Raw genomic sequence first — 25,924 nt, forward strand, 5'->3', positions numbered from 1 at the left:
CATCTGGGTTATTTGGAAATGAATAAGACAGCCCTTGAGGAATTCACAATTTAGAGGGGAAGACAGACATCTAATTGAAATAACAAGAACCCTGAATTACATTTTAATATAATGTGGTTAGGGGAGGCAATAGAGGTAAGCAGAGGAGGCTCAGAAGCACAGAGGCAAGACAGCTGGCTGGGGAGAGAGAGAGGCACCAGAGCAGAAGTTAGTCACATGATAACGTTCTGTGGGTGTGGGGTGGGGTGGGGGCCTCTTCTGTAAGTGACGCACGGGGGTGCCAGTTGGTGTGGTGTGTGTTGAGTCACATGCAGGTTTGTATATGGAAACTCTCAAGTCTAAGATGGGAAGGGACAGGATATGACCTTGGAGCAGTGTCAAGGGCTCTCTCTATTAGGGTACTGGGGAGCCACTGGAGAGTGTTAAGCAGAGGAGTGTCTCAGTCGGGACTGTGTTTTGAGTGGCAGGTGGCTGTGGCTTTTCTCAAGCAGGAGGCAGAGGCAGGGAGGACTGAGAGGAGTCGAGGGCTGTCCTGGGGGAGAGAAGGTCTCTGAAGACTCTCAGATGTAGGGAGAGTCGAGGCCGCCCCCTCACGGGTGTGTAGTCTGGGTGATGAGTATTCGCTGGTGCTCATTAATTCAACCCAGAATAGGAACAGGGAGGTGGCAGCAGCATTGGAGGAGTGAGTCAAAATGAGTTCCTCCCAAAACGTATTGATTTAGGAAAGAGAACTTTAATCCAGAAGCAGATCTACACAGATCCTCTCCTTTTTAAAAGTTGAGGAAAAGGCCCTCACAGGGGCAAGTGAAATTACTCAATTTAGTCGAACTGACTGTCTGGAGTCCAGCCTCCTGATTTCCAGATCGCTTGTTGGCTGTCACCTAGAAGAGAAATGGGAAAGCTTGTCCTGGGAAGATGGCTTTCTAGGAGGGAGGAGGCTATGAGGCTTAGCTGCGACTTGCACAGTTCAGGGTTTGGGGGAGGGGGCTGGGAAAGGGTTAGAGCTGGAGGCAGAGGGGTGTGGAGGGATGAGGGTAGTGTGGGGGGGGGAGTGGTGGGGGGAGGCACTATCTAAGATGTTACTTTAATTGTTCGCAGTCCGATCCTCCTAGCAGGTCCTCCTAGCAGCTCCGGAGAGGTTGCGGGCAGGGGTCGGGTGCGGGTGGGGCGTGGTCCTCCAGCTGTGGACTGAGGGGCGCTTACAGGGGGCCAGTATCCCAGCCGCCTAGGTTCAATTGTCCAGGCTGGCCTCGAACCCGGAACTCCTTGACGCTGAACCTTGTGTTCCTTGAACTTGCTAATATCCGGGTCCTCACCAACTGGGCCTCTCTTGCTTGCAAACAGACCGGACCCCTTTGCTGTAAGGGGACCCACGATCGGATTGGTCCGCAGGTGGCGCTGCGCACCCGAGCAAAGGCGCGCCAGGGCTGCAAGTTCTGGGTGTGGGGCTCTCTAGTTCTCCAGGGACCCGCTCGGCAGGAATTACTAGGAAAGGGCTTCCAGTCTTCAAAGGAAATTCACAGAATTTCGAGAGCACCAAGGACCAGGGACGCGTGCTTTCAGGTCTGCAGTGGATACCCAGGCGCCAGGGCAGGAGCCTGGAGGGCAGGGCAGCCTGGAGCGTGTGGCCAGGGCACGTGCAGTCTGAGGGGCATCTCTCCCAGCTTTCCAGCATCCGTGATGGGGAGCCTCCGAGCCCTGCCAGGCGCCACCTCCCATTGACCCGAGCCACCCCGCATGTCCTGGAGAGTAAAGTCCTGATTCACAAAGAATCTGCCCAGATGATTTTCATCAAAGGCCTGCAGCAAAGGCCTCAGCCTCAAGGGATTTCTCTCAGGAAAGAATTGTGAAGGGGGTTATGGCCAGGTTTTGCTGAAATGCATGACGCAAGTATTCAGGTGGAATTTATTTATTTTGCTGGGGCTCAAGAGTCAAGAGGCTCCTGGTCCCTTGGTAGCTTGTGTTTTGGCGCATTCGTCCTCCTTTGGGACCCCTTTTTAAGTGAATGGGAGGAATCTGGCCTTTGAGCACTGACCTTCTGAAATTCTCCAAGAGACTTGATCACAACCCGCCACACCCTGCCCCCTTCCCCCCACACACTGTTGGGTTGAGGCCGTCGATTCAGCAGAATATTGGGGGCACTTCTGAGTTGCTCTGGAGGTTTTCCCAGCCTCATGTGAGAGAGGTAGAGAAGGCTCTCATGTCCGGCTTTAGTGGAGACAACACAATTTTTACACCTAGCGTGGTGTGAGGCCTCATGGAGGCGGAATGGGGGGCGGGATGTGGTACCTTGGGTGAGGGTCAGGAACACCAGAAATACAAACAGTCAAAGGAGAGACCACAAAGGCTCTACCCCTCCTGTTCGGCCTGCCATCCTCAGGTTTCCTTGGAACACCCAGCTGCAAGCCCCTGAGCCACCTGAGGCAGTCACCCAACACTGTCACAGCAAATGTTAGGCACTGCCCTGAAGTGTGACCTGTGAGGTGGGGCCAGCCCGTGTCCTCCCACAGTTTGTTGCCCGCCATGTGCTGAGGTTCAGGGTGGAGGTGACTGAGTTGCCCTGAGTGTGGCCTGTGACTGGCCCTGGTCACATAAGGTCAGGCGACTTTGAGAAGACTGAGATAGTCGGTGGGTGGAGGCCTGGAGAGCCAGCAACAGGGTGGGGTGCCCCTTATCGGAGGAGCTGAGTCGAGAACCTGGAATCTCGTCAGGGTCAGCTGCCCTTCACTTCAGCTGGAGGCTGTCCTCACTGTGACACCAGGGACACATCCCAGACGTTAATGTTCCCAGTCTTCATTATGTGTCATTATCATTTCAGTTTTGATTTTTAGCACCTTCCTTTTATTGGGTGCCTCCTGCAGCATGTACATCAATCTTCATGACAGTCTCTGAGGTAGGGGCTGTGTTATTCCCATTTTATGGGAGGCTTAGTGTCCCACGCCCATCTGGACGCACACCCACAGCTCATGCGGAGCTGGAGACAGCCTGGAAGGAGTAAGCCACTCAGCACCATCCTCTCAGGAGCCACTTTCCTGGATTACATAGATGGGAGCCCAGTGGTGCCCTGCCTACCTCCCAGAGTGTCGGGATTACAGGGAACTTTAGTTCTGAAAAAGAGGATGAAGGAGAGGGACTGGAACAAGCCCTGGAACTGTAGTGCAGAACGTCAGTCATTGTCAGGGTGACAGCATGATGACTCCCCACCCCACCCACACAGAGGGCCAGTCAAGACCCCCTGCAGCCCACCACACATCTTTGGCCTTGCCTTGTTTGTACCCCCTGACCTGGCGCATGTGCTCTAGAACCTAGCCTGGGCTGAGTCATCCAAACTCAGGCGTGATTTGAAGGGACCCAATTTAGAAGCTGCAACTATCAAACGAACCCCCTCTCCCTTCAAGAAGCAAGTGCGACGTGTGTTTCTGGGCTGGGACAGGTCATCTGTGGCCTGCCCGCAGACATGTGCAGAAGCCATGGGCTCTTCTTCCTCACTGCCATCTGCCATCATGTCAGAAGGAGATCTCTCTTTGGTTGACCGAGGAAGGCTAGGAAAACCTCCTTTTACCACCTCAGCTGGGTGTGGGATGGGTTAAGCCAAGCATGAACAAGGCTACAAGCACTTTCTCTACCCAGCTTCTCACCTGCTGCGACTCTTCAATCACTCATGCAAACTGCTCCCCAAAGGTGGCCCTCACTGCCGAGGAGGACACTTACTTCAGATCCATCCTAAGCCTCAGGACCCCTCCTGATTCTACCACTCTGGACCCTATCCTGAACTTTTTGAAGATACTTCTATTTGGGGGCCCGTACTATCTTAAAACATAAGGTGCTTTGGATTTTCTACCCACGGTATAAAGTTTTCTGTATCAAGAATGACCAAGTGCACCATAGTAATATGAATGCTGTGCTCCGATCAGGACAGTGGCGGCAGACCGCCACGGCCCCGGGGGGCAGGTCTGCAGACCTGCGTGAATGCGGAAAGCCAGTGGTAGACGGAGGACACAGCCATGCACAGCAACAACAATAGGCAAGCGAACAGAACTCCCACAAAACAATATTACGTGCCTCCTGAGGAAACATTATGTGCCCACATAAAGAGTGAATGGCTTGGAAGCTACTCAGGAACCTGAGGGCGGTTGCCGCTGGGGACAGCGGAGGAAGGGACTAGAACTAGAGGTTGGTGCAAAGGGTCTTCAAGCCTTATCTATAATGTTTTAATTTTTCATGAGAATTAGTTGTCTAATTAAAAATTAATGTTTAAAATATGTTGCTCTCTCTTGTAGTTGTCCCGAACTACTTATTTCAAGCTCTGGGCCGTGGGGAGTGTGCTGCGCTGCGTCAGTCCCGGGCCCTAAACCTGTGCAGAACACCTTACACACCAAGCACCTTCCCTGCACCAGTGCATGGGTGCATGGCTGTCGAGGGCCTCAGGTGCCTGTAGCCTGACTGTGGAGCCTTTGATCTGGTCCCCCCTCCACCCCTGCCTTTCCAGACTCTGGACCTGACTTCCTTAGCCTGTCTGCAGATGGCAGCCCCGCGGCCCCAGCGTGCTTGTTGTTCTGCCCAGGTTCATCCCCTCTCTTTCTCCCCGCCTCTGTCTCTGTCTCCCTCTCTCTGTCCCCACAGGACACACTTGTTCCTGGGGGAGCACCATGTAGAGACCAAGGCATTTCCTGTTTTGTTTCAAGTCAGTTTCCTGAAACTTCTCCAGGGCTGGATGCTACAGGAATTTGCCCAGAGGCCCTCTGAGGCTGGAACCCAGCCCCCCAGGGACCTGAATGTTACAGCCCATTCCCTTGCTCATTCTTCAGATATTTATGGTTTGACAGTGTGCCTGGAGCCATGCTAATCACAATCTACTGCTCTGTGGACTTGGAGCCCATCACTTCTTCCCATTCCTGCCGTCACTCCTTAGACTGAGCCACGATCACCTCTTGCTAGGAGACTGCAGCAGTGTCCAACTTTTTCCCTTCAGTTATTCCCCCCCTCTCCAGCCAAAGCAAGCTTTCTAAATCAAATCTGATCTTGCTCCTTCTTTGCTGAGAACTCTCCATGGTTTCCTGCTGCTGTAAGGTCCAGTCAAATGCCTTGATGGGGCTGTAGAACTGACTGGTGAGGCCCCAGCTTATGTCTCCAGCATCCATGCTCCAGCCACACAGGCTCTGGCCTCTGAGCCTTAACAAGGGCCTTTCCATCCACCTGCAACACTCACCCCCACTACCTCATTCACCCCCCACCGCCGCTAGTTTCTCATTAAGCTTTGGGTCTGAACTTAGGTAACATCTCTCTCTGGAAGAAGCCTTCCTGACCCTTATGGCCCCACTCCTGCCCCTAAGGAGTGCTGAGTGTGCATGTCTCAGGCCACTTATCACACTTCATTCAAATGCATGTTAAATTTGCCAGTTTCTCCCACCAGGTGATAATGTCTTCAATAATAACGATGACGACCCCACAGCAGGGTGAACTCTCCTACCTTAGTGCATGCCAGGCACCATGCTAAACATGTTTTACACCTTCTACCATGTAATTCCCACCTGTCTTTGAGGTGGGAGCCATTGTTATTTCCATTTTACAGATGAGAAATCGGCTTAGAGAGGTCAAATATGCACGTGGCCACAGAGCCAGTAGACGGTGGATTCAGAGCCCAGCAGGCTGACTTCCGAGCCCACACCTTGCCCCAGTGGGAAGGGCGGGGCTGTGTCTGTCTGATTCAGGATTATATCCACAGCTCTGAGTGCAGCGCCAGCCACTGAGAAGGAACTCAATAGCTATTTGTTGAATGAATGAATAAATCAAGAGGTGTTCGGTGATGGGCAGCAAATGTAATCCCTGCTGGGGCTCGTTCCCTTTAAATGCAGTGAGCAGAAGAAGAGCTACATTATCGATCCATGCCAGAAACCACGGGTGCACAAGTCAGGCAGTCGGGAGAATCCCCAGCCAGGCCGTCCACCGAGGAAGGCCCGGAGTGTGGGGCAGGGCTGGGAGCCCCTGGCACCAGGTTGGCAAGGGCCATCCGGGGTGTTTCAGGTTAGCAGCTACCTGATAAGACTTGAAAACAGCACTAATGTTGGAAGAAAGATGGGGAGAGAGTCCATAGGACTTGAATTTGTTTTATTCTGTCCAAAGTGGAATTTCTGCTAATTTAAATTAATGGTTCTCAGTCAGGATGATTTCGCCCTTCAGGAGACATTTGGCAATATCTGCAGACATTTTTGGTTGTCACAACTGGGGGTGGTGCCACTAAACACCCTACAGTCTACAAGACAGCTCCCCCGAACCCCCATAAAGAATTATCAGACCCAAAATGCCGTCCTTGCCAGGGACACCCTTGCCGTCCCTGTTTAAAGAATGATTTAAACAATGGAATGGGTGAACCTGGGGAGTAAGCAATGTCTGTGGAAGTGCCTTTTCTGGTGGCCTCCGACTCTTCTTCAGTGACGTAGCCTATGACAGAGGAGGGACTGGAGGGGACGGATGCCTTCTCCGCCCCCCACTCTGGAAAACACACCAGGGACTCGGCCCCTCCCTGTGGTTTCCCTTTCCTCCTCTCCATTCCTCACAGTTCTGTTATCACTTCAAGATCAAAGGTTGGAAACATTTGTGTCCCATATTTGAGAAAAGAGTGGTGGGCGGGTCTCAGATGTGAGCAGGCTTGGCTCGCTTCTTCCTGAGGACTCCGCGGCAGGAGACTGCACACGGCTCACACTGCTCAGGACTCAGCTGGCCACGCCCAGAGGGGGCGGGCTTAGAATGTGGTGGGAGAGGCGGTTGAGGGCCAATGTCCAGATTTGCTCAGGCAATGTGACGCTTGCCTTTCCCACGATCTTGATGGCCTGACCCCTTCTTTGTGTCTATGCACATCCATGCGATAAATGCACCCTGAGTGCTTCCCATGTTCCAGAGACGTTGTCAGGGCTGGTTTGTGCATGGGGAAGCCTCAACCCTTGAAGGGCATAGATATATATAATCTCTTAGGCGAGAATAGAATTCTATTTCTACAGATATTCTATAGAATTATCTATCCCTTACTATGTTATTTTAGGTCCTATGAAAAACAAAGCTCAGCCCTGGCTGGTGTTGCTCGGTGGGTTGAGTGCCAGCATGCAAAGCGAAAGGTCACTGGTTCAATTCCCAGTCAGGGCACATGCCTGGGTTGCGGGCCAGGTTCCAGAGGCAGCCAATCAATATTTCTCTCCCTCTCTTTCTCTCTCCCTCCCCTTCTCTATAAAAACAAATAAAATCTTCAAAAAAAGAAAAACAAAGCTCTAGATATAATTAGATGTGTGAAGAATTTATTGGGGGAAGCCCCTGTGAAGGATGAAGGGGCAGAGTGGGCCGGAGTCTGACTGGAAAGGTGAGAGGGGAGGAGCAGAGCTGGGCAGGGGGTGTCAGCGAGGCTGCTTGCCCGTCGGAGGAGCCTGCATTTCATGTGGATGGCCCAGTGCCTGCCACGCTCAGTCACTGGCTCCTCCTGACCTGTGACTGTGCATTGCTTCTGAGAGTTTTTCAGGCAGCCGCTGTAGGAAACCTGGACAGTTTCTTATCCTTTTTCAAACAGTGCAAAAACTACTGAAGCCCTAACTCCTGCCTTTGAGCTGTCCAGGCCCCAGTTCCAGCTCTCTACAGCCATCCCCCCTTAGTTCACTCTGCCGCACCAGCCTGGTAGCCCACTCAGGTGGATGGGGTCTGTTGCCTGCTGAACCAAGCAGCCTCCTGATCCCTACCTTTGCACATCCGCTCAAACCACCCTCCCACCCGGAGTGCCTTTTCTAATCCTCCAGTCTGAACTAAATACGCCCACTGCCTGGCCCATGCCAACTCCCGCTTCTTCCAGGATTCTTTCCAGCCCTGTGGTGTCCCACTCATGGAACTCCTGTTTTGCATAGGAATATTGCTATCATTCAGCAGCACATTGCTCTCCCGTTGTCTGTTAAGCTAGTTTACAAATTTCTGGAGGCTCAGGTCAGTGATGAATCAGTTCCCCCTCCACCATTTCTTCTTTCCTTTTCCTTCTCCCTTCCTTCTATTTTTCAGGTATCAAATTTGCCAGCAGAAAATGATAGGACCTTCTTACAAACTGATGGGTCCCCTTTAAAGCTCTATCTGGGCCCCAGCTTGGCAAAGTTAGTAAGTATATAAATATTTTGATGCCCAACTAGCCTGCTCTTGCTCTTTCTCATTCTTCTTCAGTCCCAGTGATCTCTAGTGTCCCCTTCTCTGGCCCCCCCAAATTAATCTCTACTCTCAGTACCTCAGTATCATACTAAGGAATCAGTGACTCAGAGTAGCCCTGAGTATGATATCTTCCTATTTTTGACCAGGCCCCAAAGAGTTAAAAGGATCGAATACATCAGCTGCCTGAGCCAGACTCCACAGCGTCTAATACAGTAGCCACTAGCCATGCACGGTTGCTTTGATTGATGAAAACGAAAATGTTGTTCTTAGGCTATGGTAGCCACATTTATTTCAGGTGCTCAGTAGCCACAGTGTTGGCCTGCACAGATGTCTTTCCATCATCACAGAAAGTTATACTGGACAATGTTGAGAGAAGGAAAAGCATTTTTAAAAAGCAGGTGTAGGGTGTGTCATGAGCTTCCTTTTCATCCCAAGTCACCCCGGTTTGGAGAGTCTCGCCGTGCCTAGGAGAACAGCTAGGTCTTTCAGGCTTCCCGTTGAGCTGAAGGGAGACCCCTCTGAGCCATACTTAGGCTCTAGAGAAGCCTCTGCAGTGAACACAGGCCTTGAGGTCACAGAAGCAGTGGCCTCGGGGTCACAGAAGCAGTGGCCTCGGGGTGTAACCGCAGGTGTCAGGGCAGGCCTGGGTCCCTGCCTTCTGTCTCTGGATGTGCCTCCGGGGGACAGAGAACCCCACTCAGAAGCAGAGCTCTCATAGCCTCCAGGTGAGGGGGCCACTGTGGCCCAGGAGAGGAATTCCTAATGCATTTGCAGTCAACATTCTGTAGCACTTGGTATCAATTATTAAAAGCAGACAGCCCAAGGAGAGTGTGTGGAGCAGGGGAGAATGTGGGAGGAAGAGGGGCAAGAGGGGAGATACTGCTAGGGAGGGGCTGAGGATGTCAGGGTGGTGGTGCTAGGCAGCAGGCTGCAGTGCCGGACCTGCCCCTGCAGAGAGTGTAACCTCAGCGTCAGGAGTGAGTATTTGGGGGTGACTCTCCTCCCTTAAGAGGGCTTCTGGCAAACCTGAGTGTATTCAAGAGTTAGACACCAGGATGCTGAGAGGACTGGAGACTCAGCCGGGTGGGAGAGGCGGATGGCTCAGAGGGCATGGGTGGAGGGCAGGGCAGTGCTTCCAAATCTTCAGGTGGTCGTCCAGAGCAGGGATCAGCAAGTCCTGTCTGCGAAGGGCCACTATTTTAGGCTTTGTGGGCCTGACATTCTGCTGCAACCATTCACCTCTGCTGCTGCACGGAAGCAGCTGTAGGCGACGTGTAAACAGATGCGATGGATGTATTCCAGTAACGTGTCCTTTACAGAAACTGGCGGCAGGCTGGATTAGATCCTAATTCTGATCCTGAATCTCAATTCTGTTTTTTGCTGGTTTTTTTTATATTCTTTTTTAAATTTTATTTTAATTGTTGTTGAAGTACAATTTTCTATCTTTTACTCTCGTCCCAGCCCACCCACCCAGCCCTCCCCTCCTCCCTCCCATTTCCACCCACCCCTAGTTTTTAATCCATGTGTCCTTTATACTCGTTTTTGTAAACCCTTCTCCCTTTCCCCTGAAATTTCCCTGAACTGAACCTCAATTCTTAAGTCAGGGGTCCCCAACACCTGGGCCATGGACCCATACCGGTCCATGGCCTATTAGGAACTGGGTGCATCACAGAAGGTTAGCAGCAGGTGAGTGCAGCTTCGCTTGCATTACCACCTGAGCTCCACCTCCTATCTCCCCAACAGCCCCCCTAACCCCCCACCGCTCCCCCGCCCCTCCTCCCCAATCTGTGGAAAAATTGTCTTCCACTAAATTGGTCCCCACGAGAAATGCAGAACCTTAGGCCCCAGTCGAGATCTATGGAAACAGATCTGGGTTTTAATAGATCTCCCACACCTATTGAAGTTTGAAGAAAGAGTTTAAAGTTGTTCTGGGAGGCTCCAGTTAGGAGCAAGACCAAGGGTAGAATTGGCAGGAAGAGAAATTCCATCTCAACGTAAGATGTAATTTCTGCCAAGCAGGGCTGCCTTCTAATGCAGCAGGTAGTATGAGCACAGGGAACATCCCGTCACCGAGCCATCTGAGCCAGCACCAGACAAGCACTGGTTAGGGGTGGCAGAGAGTACGAGGGCAGGATCAGTGGTGTGGGGGTGAAGTGTCCCCGCTGGGAGGTGAGCTGCCTGGGTTTGAACCCTGGTGGGGGGAGAGGAGGTCTCACTGATCATGATTTCAGGTTCCTCCTCCGTCCCATGGGGTCATTCAGCGCCTTCCTGGGTGGTGTGGAGGGTTAGTTTACTTAGATTCCCCTGACGGCACTCACCACACACTAGGTGCTCAGTGTTACTATTGATTACATAATTCTGTAACAGATTTCTATTTTTTGTTTGGCTCAAGGACCAGTCTTTGTATCTACAGTCTGTTCCTTCCAACTCTGATATTCGAGGCCAGGGAAGGGGATGATTTCGGGACTGATGATCCTAGCTACTGTTTTGGGGGTGTTCCGTTCAAGCCAGGCATTGTGCAAGCTTCGGTCATGGCTCTCAGATTCCTTACAGATGCTCATTAGCCTGGAAGAGCAGACAGATGATAATCTGTCGCCCACTCTGCATGTTTCTACTTTGGAAAAAGGCAAATTGCGCCCAGAGATGATGGTCATGACTTTGTCACCGGTGGACGGATGCTGTGTTGAGGGCCCAGAATTCCTTGAGGCTGGTCACAGAGCTGCCTCTTTTGGCCACATCACCAACCAGCTCGGGGCTCAAGATGGTGGAGCTAGAGCACTTGCTCACAGGAAAATAAGGCGCCCACAGACTCCCCGTCCTAGCTATGTGGAGGCCTCCAAAGATTTAAAGCCTTTCTGTCCTCATTGTTTTTGAGCTTATGACCCCAACTAAAGGTTTTAATGACAGAGCTTGTTGGGATTCCTGCTTCATAGTTTCACAGCTGTGTGGTCAGGGGCAAGCCTCTTGGCCTCTCTGAGCCTTGGCTCTTTCCCTTATAAAATGCACTGCTGATGCCGTGTGCTTCTCAGGGGTGTGGCGAGGTTTAGGTGAGAACATATGACACTTCAAGAGTGGTACAAGACTTGGTCGTCATTCTGATGACACATGTAAGCCTCTTGGAGCCTGCCTCTTCCCTCACAGTGCTGGCCCGTGGTGAGGGTTAAGTCATGTGGATTGAAGGTGAGAGGGACAAATGGCCTCCCCCTGCAGCCTGGGGAGGAAGTGCTTCCCAGTGGGTGAGGAGAAGGCCCCCTCCCTGCCCGCCCTACTCTCCCCAGCCAGCCAGTCACACCCCCACCCTGCGCCGCCCACCATTGTTTCTTCTCCAGCATCCAGTGAGTGCTGCCGAGGTCCCGTCAGCCAGCAGCAGGGCTGCCCACCTCTCCTCCTACTCACAGCTTTGGCTTGCTTACTGGAAACCTACATGGAGTTCTTATCTTCCCAAAGAAACCTTTCAAAAAACAACGTACTGAATTTTTTATGGTTTATGTGCATGATTTGGTTTCAAAAGGTGGGTGGGAAGGAAAGAAAAGGTCGCCCTTCCTACCCAAGGGCAGGATTTAGCCAAGGGTCCTTTCTTACTCCTTAACACGCCCCCATCTCCGTCCTCGCCTCTTCCTCGCATCATATAATTTTTGGTGCATTTTGGTTAATTAATTTAAAGTGACGATAGTCCCAGATGAAGCTGTAAATTACTTTCAAATGGCGCAGCCGGGCCACCCACTGTTGGCAGACCCTATTGCAGTGACAACATTAAAACTTGAACAGCCCTCAACAAGGTGGAGGAGGGGAATCCTGAAACCGCAAGTAAAAACACATTTCCAGCTCAATTCCTTGCTGCAGCCCTTAAGAAAGTGGAAACAGATGGATGGTGGCTTTGATAATGAGAGAGGCAATCAACTTTAGATTAAAAAAAAAAACCTAAACTCTACCCAAAAGGGATGAGCCTGACAGTAAAATCCCAGACACATAACGTTCCGTTTAAGAGGCTATTGACATATTAGCCGGGAACAGAGGGGGTTCTGAGAGAGGTCAGTCCTTCTGTCCCGGGGCCCTCTCCGCTGTCCCCTGCCCAAGCCGGAGCGCTGGGCTGGGCTCCCTGAGTGAGAACACCGCAGCGTCTTTGGAAGCGGGTGATAGCCAGATTTCCCCTGGAAATCACCGTGTTCTCGGGAGGCTTGGCTACTGCCCACTGCCAGATTCTAGAGAGGAGAAAAGACATTTCTGTTTTTAATTTAACTTAATTATTTTTTTGGTTTTGGTTGTGGTGTGTGTGATTTTTGGGGTGGGGGTGGGGGAGGCAAGATGCCAGGAATAAAGACAAGCAGTTCAGTTCGAGAGAAAAGAAGACCCTGAGGTCCTGAGGTCTGGGCTCGCGCCTCGGTCTGGCAGCCTGTGGGCTGTGTAACTTGGGACAAATTCTGACAGTTTTTGTGTCTCCGTTTCCCTGTCTGTAAAATGGGGGTGAAACAGCCAACCTTACAGATTTGCCAAGGGACTAAGGTGAGACGGGGGTGTGAAAGCTCTGGGTGAATGCTGAAGGCCCAGCTGTGGTTCTGGGGGGGAGCATTCTTGGTGGGTGAACGCGGCACAGTGTGTGTGGAGGAAGGGGTTAGAATGGGAACTTGGCATCTTGGGCCTGTTTCCCATCTCTGTCCCTTGCCAGCCCTGGGCTTTGGGGCCAGTTTCTCCGAGGTCTGACCCTCAGCTTTCTGCCTATCTGATCAGGGCGGCCGTTCCTGCTCTGCCCACGGGCCACAGCCGGCAGGAAGAGCTAATGAGTGGTGTGCACCTGCTGGGCTGCCAGCCCTTTGTCCACACCTGGCACAGGCTGGGCACCTGATCAATCATTGTCAAATGAGGGAATGAATGTGTAAAGGCGCTTGTGCCGGGGCAAACGTAATACTGCAGGAAAATGATGCCGTTAAATTGACTTCTCGGTAACCGCAGCACATTCCTCTGGGGACTTTGTTGGGAGAGATAGGCTACGGGAGTGTCTCTTGTTCAGTAGGTTGTTTGGCGCCTCAGAAGAAGAAGGCTTGAACGAGATGGAACTTGGTTTCGTCTGGAGAACATTGGCAGGCTTGCCAGTCCAGTCCTTTTGGATAATATGGAGACTTGGTTCTGATTCAAGCTTCTGCTCAGGCTTTTTCAAAGGCTGCTTTTGGTAATATTTATAAGCATTATGAGGAGAGGGCCTGGCTTTTTCACTGAGTATTCTAAACATCTAACAGGTGCCTGACACACAGGACATGCTCAATAACTAACTAATAAGTAAATGCAGAAACCTCTCTTTCTTCCCTCCTCCCCTGCTGAGGTGAGCACTGAGCCCTGGCAGTTTCTGGACAAAGGGGACATTGGAGCTGTGGCCCTGCAGATGGAGACTTGATAGTACAATTGGTTGGGGTGAGCAGGACTCCCCAGTGGTGACCCCAGGGTCGGGGTGGGGACTGACAGCCTGGGGCAGAGCACTGCTATTATCCATATTATTCTAGGCTAGAGCCAAGATCTCTTGAGATGTGCTTCTTGGGTTGACCACTGTCTTTTCCGGGACCCCACTCCCTGCTCTGGGTGATATGAGGGCACATTCTCAATCAGAAGTCCAGGCCTCGCCAGTCCACTGACTTCTTCATGCTTGCAGGCTCCCACCACGTCAGAATCCACTTGCATTTCTGGCAGGAATGTTGTTTCTGTCCATAGTCCCCCAGGATGGAAGTAGCAGCAAGCCAGAAACAGGGTCCTGTTTAACGGCACTGCAAGGGCTTACATCCGTTGTGATGGGCTTGTTTGGACCCCGACTGGGGTGCCCCCAGCAGGAGGGCAGTTGGAACATGTCTATTGTGTGCTGGATTCATGCCCCTGTTTGCTCTTACCCTTTCCCAGCTCCTCTGTTTGTCTCCTCTTCCCTCCTTCTCATCCACCCCATTCCCCTACCCATTCCCACTCTGAAAATCTAGGCCTTGGGGGGCATTTGGCTGAGGGAAGATCAGGAGGGAAGCTGGAAGAATTCTTCTACACTTTTAACAGGAGTTCTGGCAATAGCGTTTTCCTCCAGCCATGCAGAGTGTTGATCCACAGGCTGTTTCTTTAACTCTTAGAACAGCTCAAATGGCACTGGCATAGTTTTGAGGCTAACTGGCTATTGTTAGAAATATTTACAAATGTTTCCCCTTTGCTCCAATTTCCCCCTCTCTGCAGTCTTAGTTCTAACAGCTGGAAAAAATTTCTCCTTCATCTATTCAGTCTTTCACTAAGCACCATCAATTTTGCCTTTGAAATTTCTTTTGTACCAGCCCCTTCTCTCATTCCCACTGCTAATCCCTGAGGCCTGGCTCTCATCCCCTTTGCACGCCTGAGCTGCCTCAGGGACGTCTTGGCAGAGCTCCCTTCCTCTGGTGTCTCCGTCTTCTATCCGTCCCACACAACCGAGCCAGACTCATCTTTCCGAAGCTCTTTTTGCATCTTAGGATGCTTCAGTCCCAAATCCCTGGGCTCTGCAAAATACTTGGCATCGCCCAGACAGCATTTGTAGCTTCCTCTGCCTGTAATTTCTTTCCAGAGTGGTGGCTACATTAGTTAATGGGGGTGCTATAACAAACTGCACAAACTCGGTGGCTTAAAACAATAGAAACTTGTTCTATGGTAGTTTTGGTGTCCAGAAATTTGAACTGAGTCTTACAGGCCCAAATCAAGGGGTCAGCAGGATCATATTTCCTTGAGAGGCTCCAAGGGGGAATCCGTTTCCTCACCTCTTCCAGCTTCTGGTGACTGCTGGCATTCCTTGGCTTGTGGCCACATCACTCCAATCTCTGCCTCTGCTCAGTCTTCCTGCCTTTGGTCACATTGCCTTTTCCTGTTTTGTCTCTGTGTCAGATCTCTCCCTTATAAGGATACTTGTGAGTACATTTGGGGCAATCTTGGATAAACCCTGCATCTCAAAATCCTTAACTTCATCACATCTACAAAGTCCATTTTGCCATGTAAAGTGATATCCACAGGTGTTAGGGATTAATATGTGGATATCTTTGGGGGCCATTACTCAGCCTATCACAGGCTTCCTAGCAGTTCAACACTTCAAGAAATATCTATTGGGCACCTAGTATGTGTGAGGCTCTGTTCTAGATAATAACAGTCATTAGATGAATGAGGCTTTTCAGATTGAGTGAACTAGACCTTCTCTGGACTCTTTCCCTTCTACAGCATTATTCCATAGCATGAGCTTCACAATGTATAACACTGATTACTGCTGTATATGCCTCCTCCTCCATTTATGTGAGCCTCTTGAAGGTTAGGCTACCTTATTTATACCTGTGCTTAATGCTAGATTGGACACCTAGATTGGACTCAATAAAGGTGTGTTAGATCAATGAACAAGTCTATTCCCTTCTTCATTCTTCCTAGATATATTTATAATTTATGTACAAAGAAGGCTATGATAATTCACTTCTGCCTCTGAATTAAATGTTCAGAGTCTGGCCTTTTTGGTGGTCATCTCCTTGGGTCTGGGTGACTTGGGGTATAGCCATAGTGGGCACTTGCTACCCTGCTTTGCCTCATCCCCAACAGTGTCACATACAGTTATTTGTTTAATGCTTCCCATTACCCATTTCTACTGCCCACTGGCTTTGGAGGTAGCTTGGGAAAAGGGAGTCAAGGATATTGGGAGACTGCAGATGCCTAGGTCATGTTCCATGAGGGCTTTCCCGTTGGTGCTGTCCTAGCATGGCCCACCCCTCCCGGCATGTCTGATACATCGTCACGGTCAGTCCAGATTGGACACAAAGTGCTTTCCAGACCCATGAGCAGGTGGGACAGACGCTGTGTGAGTCCTGACACACACAGGACGTGGGAGGGGCACAGACCGTTACCTACCACCTTGGGCGTTGGTTTATTCTTCTGAGACTTACATTTGTGTCCCTGCCTCAGGAAAACAGACATAATCCAATAAACTGGTGATGCCCACTGCAGGCCCATGGATTTGCATGCAGCCCTTACAAGTGCTGGGCTTGGTGGTAGCCTAACGTCTAGGAAGTGTTTTAAAAGGCAGCACTCAATCAGGTGAAGGTGGGAAGCGGGTGCTTCTCAGGTAGGTACCCTCTGCTCGCCTTGCACCAGAATTCCAGACCCCCAGGGGAAAGCCAGTGCTCAGCACAAATCATATTGTTTGGAAAGTTTAGGCGCAGTGAACCACTCTTACCTGGGAATGGTGGGGCTGTTCCCAAATCCAAGCTCCTGGACGCCAGCCAAGGGCCAGCCTTGCAAGCAGCCCTTTCTAAGGAGAACAGTCTAAGGGGCTCTGGTAACTCTTTTCTCCATAGGACTGGGTTGTGAAGGGTGGAAGAAGGGGAGTCTTCTTCACTTCATCCCTCTTAAATTTTATTTCTTAGGGTGAAGATGAAAGTCCGGGCTGGACTCAGTGGAATGGGAGTTGGTTTCTGCCTCACAGATACATCCAAGTGGTCACGTGCAGTCTGAATGTGTTCACTTTCACCTGGAATAACATTGCCTTGCATGCGTATGCCATAATGTAACATTGGATCTCCTAGAAGATACCAACAGCAGTTTTATATTCAAACAAATCTAAATAACATGCTGTTCAGAAATGTCATAGGTGGTCAACTATTTTTAAAAGCAAAGGCATTCAGGACCATTTTTACCTGAGGAGTGGACGAGACAGAGGCAGAGAATGAAATCAGAGCAGAGCACATGGTTCTTAAGGCAGGAGGTGGGTTTACAGGTTCACAATTTCGTTGTGTGATTATGGCTCATGACTTCACATGAAGTAGGTTATGAATACATATACTCTTTTACATGTACCAAAAATACATACTAAAACATTGTCATTGTTTAAAATTTGTCATCTGGGCAATGGTGAAGGGCCCTTTCTTACTCTGGACTGGTGTGAGCTGGGATTCTCAGTGCTGGTTACAATCAAAACTAAAAAATATTGTAATTTAATTGATGGAGAAAGCTAGGGTCATCGTAAATCAAATGACATCAAGCTAATATTATTTATATTACTAGGTGATAAGCATTCTATTTTTTTCTCCACTGATGATTTCATTTTTGTGAATCAATTAGATTTTGTTAATCAACTTATATTGTTCTGAATTCATTATTTCAACTTTTAGGTGAGAAACATTATTTTGTTTTTGGGATATTTATTTTACAGTTCCACTCTAGTTATGATAAATGTCACTGTTTTTCTGTGTATGGTAAAGATGCAATGTTTTCTTTTAAAATAAGTTTAGACAAGCTAAAATTTGAAATAAATTAAAATGTAAATGTTAATAAAATGATAGCACAAGAGGTAAAGAGATATGACAAAAGTCACTTAAGTAAGTACATGAATCTGCTTGGAAAGCACGGTGCAACTAATTAAAATCCAAGTATTTGTCACCTAGGTTCTACTTTGTTAGGTTCTGTGGGAGCCAGAGAGTCACAGGGACGTGTGTGTGTGTGTGTGTGTGTGTGAGAGAGAGAGAGAGAGAGAGAGAAGAGAGAGAGAGATTTCTTATTTCTTCCTTCTTAGAGAGTTCCCACCTGGAAAAGCAATTCATGGTGTTGCAGGTGAGGAAACAGTTAGTTACTGGTCAGGCTCAGTGCCAGTGCCTGCAGGGGCTTAAAGCAAACTGAAATAAGAGAGGCACTGGGGCTTTAAAATAAGCGTGACATTGTGAGTTATTAAGAGTTACTGCCTTTTACCCTGACTGGTGAGGCTTAGTGGGTTGGGCGTCATACTGCAGACCAAAAGGTCTCTGGTTCAATTCCCGATTCCTTGTTGGGGCACGTGTCTAGGTTGTGGCCAGGTCCCCAGTCAGGGTATGCGAGAAGCAACTGATTGATGTTTCTCTTGCATGTGGATGTTTCTCTCCCCTCTCTTTCCCCCTGCCCTTCCCCTCTCTCTAAAAATAAGTAAATAAAATATTTAAAGCCGCAAGCACGGAGTCTCTGACCAGCTTCCCTGGTAGACAACATTCCACATGTTCATTGTCACAACTCACTGCTGGGGAATGAAGGTGTCCTGTGTGACTCCCCTGGGAGAGGACTCTCGGAATGGAAGCTGGTGCCTGCTTTCCTCTGGACTTGTCCTCACGTGCCTTTTAGGCTGCTGATTTTGCTTTGTATTCTTTCTTGTAGTAAGTCACAGCTGTGCGTACCACTATGCGCTGAGTCCTATGAGTCCTATTGAGGGTGGTCTTGGGGGCCCTGTCACTCATCTAAAATTTTTTTTACTCCACCCTGAGACTCTGAATAGAGGGGCCTCTGCTCTGAGATTATGCTTTGGAGGGCCCTGCGTGTCTCAGGTGTGCATGCACACACACGCACGCCTGCTCCTCTGGCACTTGGATTCTGGAGTCCAGGTCGGGCCCAGCGCACGTGACCCTAAAGACCTGCGGTCAGAAGTATCACCTTTCAGGTCCCAGCGAAACCCTCCTGCACGTCTTGCTCTTTGTCTCGGGAAACAGCATCGAATACCTTGAGGGTTGTGCACCAGACAGTTAACAATGTCAGAGGAGGATCTGGCTTCAGAGAGCAGGGAGGAGCTGCGCAGAAGTGCCTGGGTAAGAGAAAGAGCCAATTAGTTAACTTGTCAGGTCCTTCCTCTCAGCTTGAATGCAATAGATTCCAATAGAAACAAATTATTGTTTCTCAACAGTGCCCAGCATTCACTTCTGTACTTCTCTTCAATTTCTGGTTCTGGAGATAAGAATTAACACAGCATTCACAATGCTTGCATATGGGTGTTGAGGCATATTTAACTACAGTAAACAATTTTGATTACTCCTGAGTTTGTATGTATATGAAGCTCAAGACGTAATATGTGTGAAGTAACATTGGTTTTGTACACTGGCAGCTGGAGGGACACTGAATCATGAGTTATAAATGTTTAATAATAAAATATTTAATAATATCTTCATTTTCAAGAAATTAAATTTAAAACTTTCAGCCTTATTTGTACCTTTGATTAAAATGTTTTACATCTGTTAATTATAATTTATATTTTGCCTTTTAATTTTGTAGCAATTTTTAATATTTTAGAAGACAATAACTTTTACTGAAATCATGAAAATATAATTTTTTCAATTTTACATATATTTTAAGATACTTAAAAATGATAATACATGCACAATTTGTATATAATTACACATTTAAAATTCTTAGGTATTATCAGTAGAAATAATTATGTGAAAATTAACATAATTTGGGGATTATGCTGGAATGAAGATAAAAATTTTATGAAATAAATATTTTTTCATAATACACAATATTTTTAAAATAATACACAAATTATGCCTCTATTTTACTACTCATCCAAACATCACCAGCCCATTAACAGTTCATTCCGACGTACACAATACTAATTGAATTCAGTTGTTGTTGATACAAGACTTTCAGTCATACAGAGATTGCAATTTCATTATTTTTTACATTTCGTTGTTATGAAGACATTTTCATCAAGGATGGAACACAGCGCCTTGTATTTGATGTAAAATGTGCAGACGCGTGGAGGTGGGCGTGTCTCCAGCCCTGGCCCTCTGAGTCTCCGCCAGGCCTCTTTCCGCCAGGCCTCTTTCCGTGCTGCTGCAGAAGGGCGTGGCCAACTGCAACTGAGCCCCAGGGGCTGGCCGCTGGGCCACTGTGTGGACTGGGCCACCACTGACTCCGTGTGTGAGTGTCACTAGGGCCACAAAGGCCAAGGGACAGAAAAGCCCTGGAAGCCTCCCCAGTAGCCTTGGTGGGAAGCCCAGAAAAGTCTTCTCCACTTGCAACCTGTGGCCCCTTCATGCCATGCTGGGCATGGGGGTGCTGATACATTGTTCAGGCTTTGAAATGGGGTGCAGGGATTTGAATTCTAGCTCTGCCACTTTTGGGCAATGTCACAACAAATTTCCCCAACCTCTTTGACCTGGTTTCGACATGTGTAATACAGGAGTACTCATTCTCACTGTCAGCATTGTTGTGCAAATTGGAGATTTGTCTTTAAAACACCCAGCATGGTCCCTGGGATGTGGCTTGACATGTGTTAACCAGTGGTTTTGGATGGGGCATTTGAGGAAAGATGGTAAACAAGAGGCTAAAGTCATGCTGGCGGCTAGTTGAGGAACAAAATCCAGGCATTTGGATGCCCAGTCCCATGTTCCTCCCATTGTCTGGGCCCTGAATACCACGGTTCCTCTACAGCCAGCCTGCTCTTCTGCCCATACCTGGGTGAGGAGAGATGCCTGCTGTTTGAGCTGCGAGTGGTCCTAGTCTGAGCACCATTCCCTGTCTTCGGGATCTAGCTCAGAGGATGTACACGGGTTGGGTGCACGCTGGAGGCCCCCTCACCTGTCAGTTATTCCACCAGTGATTAGATTTATTTGTATTGAGGGAAGCCAGTACGTGTAAGTCCATGGAAACCTGGGACCAGATGATATAAGGGTCACCTGAGCCTCCGTGATGCCTAAAATGCATCTTCCAGGAAAACGACTTCTCTGGGCACATAAGTTACTGCAGTCTCAGGGTAACTATAGCTCAGATTGTGACCATTCCTGTAATGCTGTGTTCAAGTGATATAGTGTTCACGGCCCCCGTGGCGGCCTGCCCACCTTGCCCGGCTCTCTGAGTAGGAAAGCTTCACTGGCCCCTGCTGTAGCTGGTGGACGTGATCAATACAAGGGAGGGGTGAGAATGGGGAGGGAAGGCTGCTTCCCTTCCCAGCCTGCTCTTCTCCCCAGGCTAGAAGGTCTCAAGTTCAGAGAGTCTTAGTCCTTCGGGCACACCGCTTGGAGGTCAAAGACACTTTGAACTCTGACACAAACTGCTATTTATTTGCAAAGGAATACAATCAGGTACCTACCTCATGCCATGTGCAATAATGAATTCCACATGGATTAAAGATTTGTAAATTAAATATAAAATATTAACAGAATAAAAGACAATGTAATGCTACAAAAATAATGTTATATATAAGACTGTCTATCAATTGATCTGCCTATCTATCTACCTATCTATTGATCCCCGAGGCCAGGTAGAGGGCATATGTCATGTCTTCTCTGTCTCTATCTCTGCCTTTGTCTTGATCTCTATATCATCTATACCTGTATCTATCACACATCTACATGATGGGGAAGGCCTTTTTCTAAGTTTGGCTACACATTCTAGCAGAAAACTGTGAATATTCGTACTAGAGAAACTATTTCTTCAAATCAATCAGGAACAACAAAAATGAACAACCGGCAAGTCGATTCTCTCTCTCTCTCAAACACACACACACACACACACACACACCACAAACGACCCATTAAAGAGAAAAAAATTAAAAATATCCAACCTCACTATAAGTAAAGATATTTAAATGAAAGAAACAATGTGGCAGTGTTATGTTTGCCTGCCCAGTAAGAAGGTTGGCGACCTTTGAACTGGTGAGCATGAGGGACTGAGCAAGCGCTGCTGGAGGAAGCAGGTCCCTGCGGCTGTTCAGAGGGCTGTGTGTCAGGAGATGCACACACTTAAAACTCGATGTGGAGTTAAGCAGCAGTTTCTCCTCCAGAAATGTGTCCTCCCCAAATCACAGCATGAATAAGCAAACATACACATGTGAGGATGTAATTGTACCATGGCTTATAAGAGCAAAGTTTGTAAAAGTTAAAATTTACATCACAGAGCATGGAATATCTATGTAATGGAATTCTATTCACTGTTTAAAAAGAAACCAAGGTAGATCTATGTAATAAGAACTAACATTTTTCTGAGCATTTGCCATGAGCTAGGCACCATTCTGAGTGCTTTATTTATGTGACCTCACCTAACCCTCTCAACATTTTATAAAGTAGACAATGTGGTAATCATCCATATGTTTTGGAAGAGGCACAGAGACGTTATTAGCCACCACTAGATCACACAGCTGTGAGAAGTCAGAGCTGTGCTTGAACCTGGCAATGAGGTTCCTGAGGCACTGACTAGGAAGGGATCGCCAACAAAAGGTAGGTGTTGCCTGCCCTGGTTGCATGGCTCAGTTGGCTGGAGTGCCGTCCTGTGCACCCAAAGGCTGCACACAGGAGGCACCAATGGGCATCTCTCTCACATCATTGTTTCTCTCTCTCTCCCCCACTTCTGCTCTCTCTAAAATCGATTAACATATGCTTGGGTGAGTATTAAAAAATTTTTAAAGTTAAGTGTTAAGTGATTAAGAAGCAAATTGCAGAAGATACAGCATAGCTGCCTTTTGGTGAAAATTTGTTCAGTGTATATAGTATACATTACTGATGTGTGTGTTTGCGTTACTATGATTATAGAAAGGTTAATTTGGGGGGAACAACAAAAGGGGAGGTGGGAGTAGGTTGACTCTTTTTATTTTCTCTGAAAAGGTGGTAGAATTAAAGAATAAGTGAGCTGCTCATTTTTTTACTCCCCATGCCCACTTGACTTGAATGAAGGAGAAGTGGCCCTGTCTGCTAACAAAAATGCAGCCTTGAAAACTAACATCCAGTTCATGCTGGAAATAAACCCCCAGTTTGGAAGTACAGTAGTCCCTGCTTATCCACAGGAGACACATTTAAAGACCCCCAGTGGGTGCCAGAGACTACAGATGGTGCTGAGCCCTGTGTTTGCCATGGTTTTTGCCACACACACACACACACACACACACACACATCTGACAGAGTTCAGTTTATGAGTGAGGCACAGTGAGAGGCTGATTACAGGAGCTTCCCCTGTGGACGTCTCCTCAGCACGGGTCAGGGTGAACATGCTTCTCCTCCAAGGCCATGGGGTCTGTGACTGGTGAGTTCGGCTGGAGGTTGGGTGCCGTGAGATCAGGTGGGTGAAGCATGGGTGTCATGCACCTTGACAAGTGGAAGCTTGGAGGAAGGTGGGCAACGGTAGGCCAGGAAGTCTGGGGACCCGAGACGTGGACTCTGTGCCCTGTGCCGGGCACTTCGCACACATTCTTTCCCTTGTTTCTCATGACACCTTGAAATGGGTTTTATGGTCATCCCCACTTTTCAGAGGAGGAATTCAAGCTCTGAGAGGTTACTTAGCTTGGCCAAGCTCAGGTACCTGGGAAGTTCAGCCCCTGGCAAGGGCATGTGGGGCTCTCTGGGGCATCATGGCTTCAGCAAGGGCAAAGGCGGGCTGCAGGAGGGCAGGCTGGCAGGGGAACTGTGGACTTGGGGCAGGTTGGTCCTGGGTGACTGGGCAGCTTCAGGCCGGGGAGATGGTGTAGGATGAGTGTGGCCACTGGACGCAGAACCACCCCTCTGCTGGCTGCAGGACACAGGGGGAGAGGGAACTGAAAATCATTGAGAGAGGCCTCCAGGATGGGTGCTCGGAAGCCTGCAGATGGGAGGAGGAGTGGAAATAGCACGGAGGGACTGAGAAGTGCTTCCACTGCAGCATGAGCACGGCCCTGACTGAGGAAATGAGACGTCCCGTGTTCAACAGCACGTGGCCCCTGAGGCACTCATTCCCTTTCTGCTGGTGAGTGAGTGGTCTGTGGTTAAGTGCACTACCAGGGTGCCACTGGCTTCTCGGCTCCTCTGAGTGAATTGGTAAAAGGCATCACTCTAAGTAGGTGCAGAGTGTGGAGCACGGGCTGCATTTCGCCCCTTTGGCCTGTTGCCCTTGTAGATTAGCTGTAGAGGAAGCCCGTGTTCTGCAGTGGGCCTGGCAGGGAGGTGCGTGGCCAGAGAAGAGGAGTCGAGGAGGGTGGGATCCTGGCCCAGGACTCCAGGAGGGCAGGGACCAACAAGTCCCTGCCCTGGCCCTGGGCCGGCACGGGGCGTGCCCAGGAATTGTTTGCTGAGGGCTGAGTAGAAGAGGGTCGCCTTCCTTTTGGTTCCTTGGGGTGAGTCCCCAGCCTTTTCTGGAAGATGATTTGGAAGCAAGGGAGAGGATGCTATTGATCATGTGAGATGGAGGCTGGAAGGTGGGGAGCTTGACTCATTGCTTCAACCTCACTGGTAAATGCTTTAGAATCCTAAACAATAATAGCTGAAATTTGTTGAGTGATGGATTCCTGAGCCAGCCATTGTGCCAACCCGTCTGTGAATGGCAGTTTTACATGTCCCCTCGTCAAGGCTATGGTCCCAGTTATTCAGTGAAGTGCTAACCTAGGTGTTGCCATGAAGGTTTTAGTAGATGTCATTAACATCCAAAACCAGTGACTTTGTGTAAAGATTATCCTAAACAACCTGGTTTTGAGCCAATCTGTTGAAGAACATTAAGGGCAGAGCTGAGGTTTCCTGAAGAAGAAATTCCTCAGTGGACTGCAGCTTCAGCTGGTGTCTGAGAGCCCCAGCCTGCCCTTCCCGACCTCCTGACCTATGGACATCAGACTTGCCTGCCAGCCCCACAGTTGCCAACAACCAATTCCTTACAACAACCCTCTTAATATGTATCTCCTGCTGGTTCTGTTCCTTTGGTTGAACCCAGATGGATGCACCTGCATGTGGATCAATTTTTCTAACCCTCTCAGGAACACTGATAGTTACTGTAATTATTCCCACTTTAACCTGAGGCCCAGGGAGGCAAGCCATGCCAACCAGCAATGGAGCCGGGACTCAGACCTGAAGCCTTCTTCCTTGAGGGTCCAAGGCCTTAGCAGCTACACCAGAGGGTCATGGGGTGGGGGGGCATGTCACTAGCAGCCGGCACTGGATATCAGGCCGCTGACCGGCTTTCAGAGGGACCGGGCAGTTGTGCTTGGCTGGTTGGGGCCGGCGCTGTGAGGGGGTGGGAGCAGTGGCCCAAAGCAAGTCACTGGCCGGCGGACCTGGGGGCACACACACCTTGACATCGCCTCCCAACACAGAGTTCCCCAACGTCCTGAGTGTACACAGAATCTTCCCTGGATCTTGTATTTGCTTATATTTGCTTTCAAGTTATCCTCTGATGGGTTGTTCTCTTTACGTGTTTTCTTGCAAGACTGAGCTCATTAGAATTCACAGAAATGCTCCCTGTCAGGTTCTAAGCTGCACTCCTTCCTCTGATCCTTTTCCTGAGAGTGACACCTGAGTCGTCCTCTTTAACACGGCAGCACCCAGCTCTCAGTGAAAAGGAAACCAGGTGGTGGCACAAAGGAACTCAGGGACATCGAGTGGCCTGGCAGTGCCACCTGGCTGGGCATCTACCACCCTTGGGCAAAAATTACTCCTCAAGAGTAATAAGCTAAAGAAAAATCCCTGGTCCAAAGTCTGAGGTGTTAGTTTATATCATTTAACATTATGGAGTAAATGTCTCCTGGGGCATCCGATTTGTCTCCATGCAGCAGCCCAGACCCTGGGAGCTAACCAGCTCTGCTCCCCACCCTTGCCACCCAGCGCCCAGGGCTCCTCCCTTCCCACCGGTGGCCTTGGGCGAGGATGACTGAACACAGGCAGGCCAGGAGTTGAAGGATGACTCTCTGTGCCTGTCTCTCTCGCACTTGAGTGCCTGCATGCTCTTTATTCTGAAGCAGAAACGCTATTGGGTGATGCCTGGAACCACCAGGAAAAGGACCACTCAGACCTTCCAAAGGCATAGAAATGAAAGCACGGCCCAGAACCAGGCCTGTGAGGACAGCACTGCTGATGGCCTGCTGGCCCCTGGATGCTGCCCGTGGGCACCATGACTGTGCAGATGCTGGACCCGGTGCCAGAACCTGGGAAACTTTGCAAAGACCCGGCATGCCTCTGCTGGGAGCCTTAGAGGTGACACGAGTCTCCAGAAAACCCGGCTGGCTAGGTGTGGCCAGCTAGATACAGCCTTGGTATTCTGGCTTATTGCT

The sequence above is a fragment of the Phyllostomus discolor genome, chromosome 1 (genome assembly GCF_004126475.2).
Source record: "Phyllostomus discolor isolate MPI-MPIP mPhyDis1 chromosome 1, mPhyDis1.pri.v3, whole genome shotgun sequence".
NCBI lineage: Eukaryota > Metazoa > Chordata > Mammalia > Chiroptera > Phyllostomidae > Phyllostomus > Phyllostomus discolor.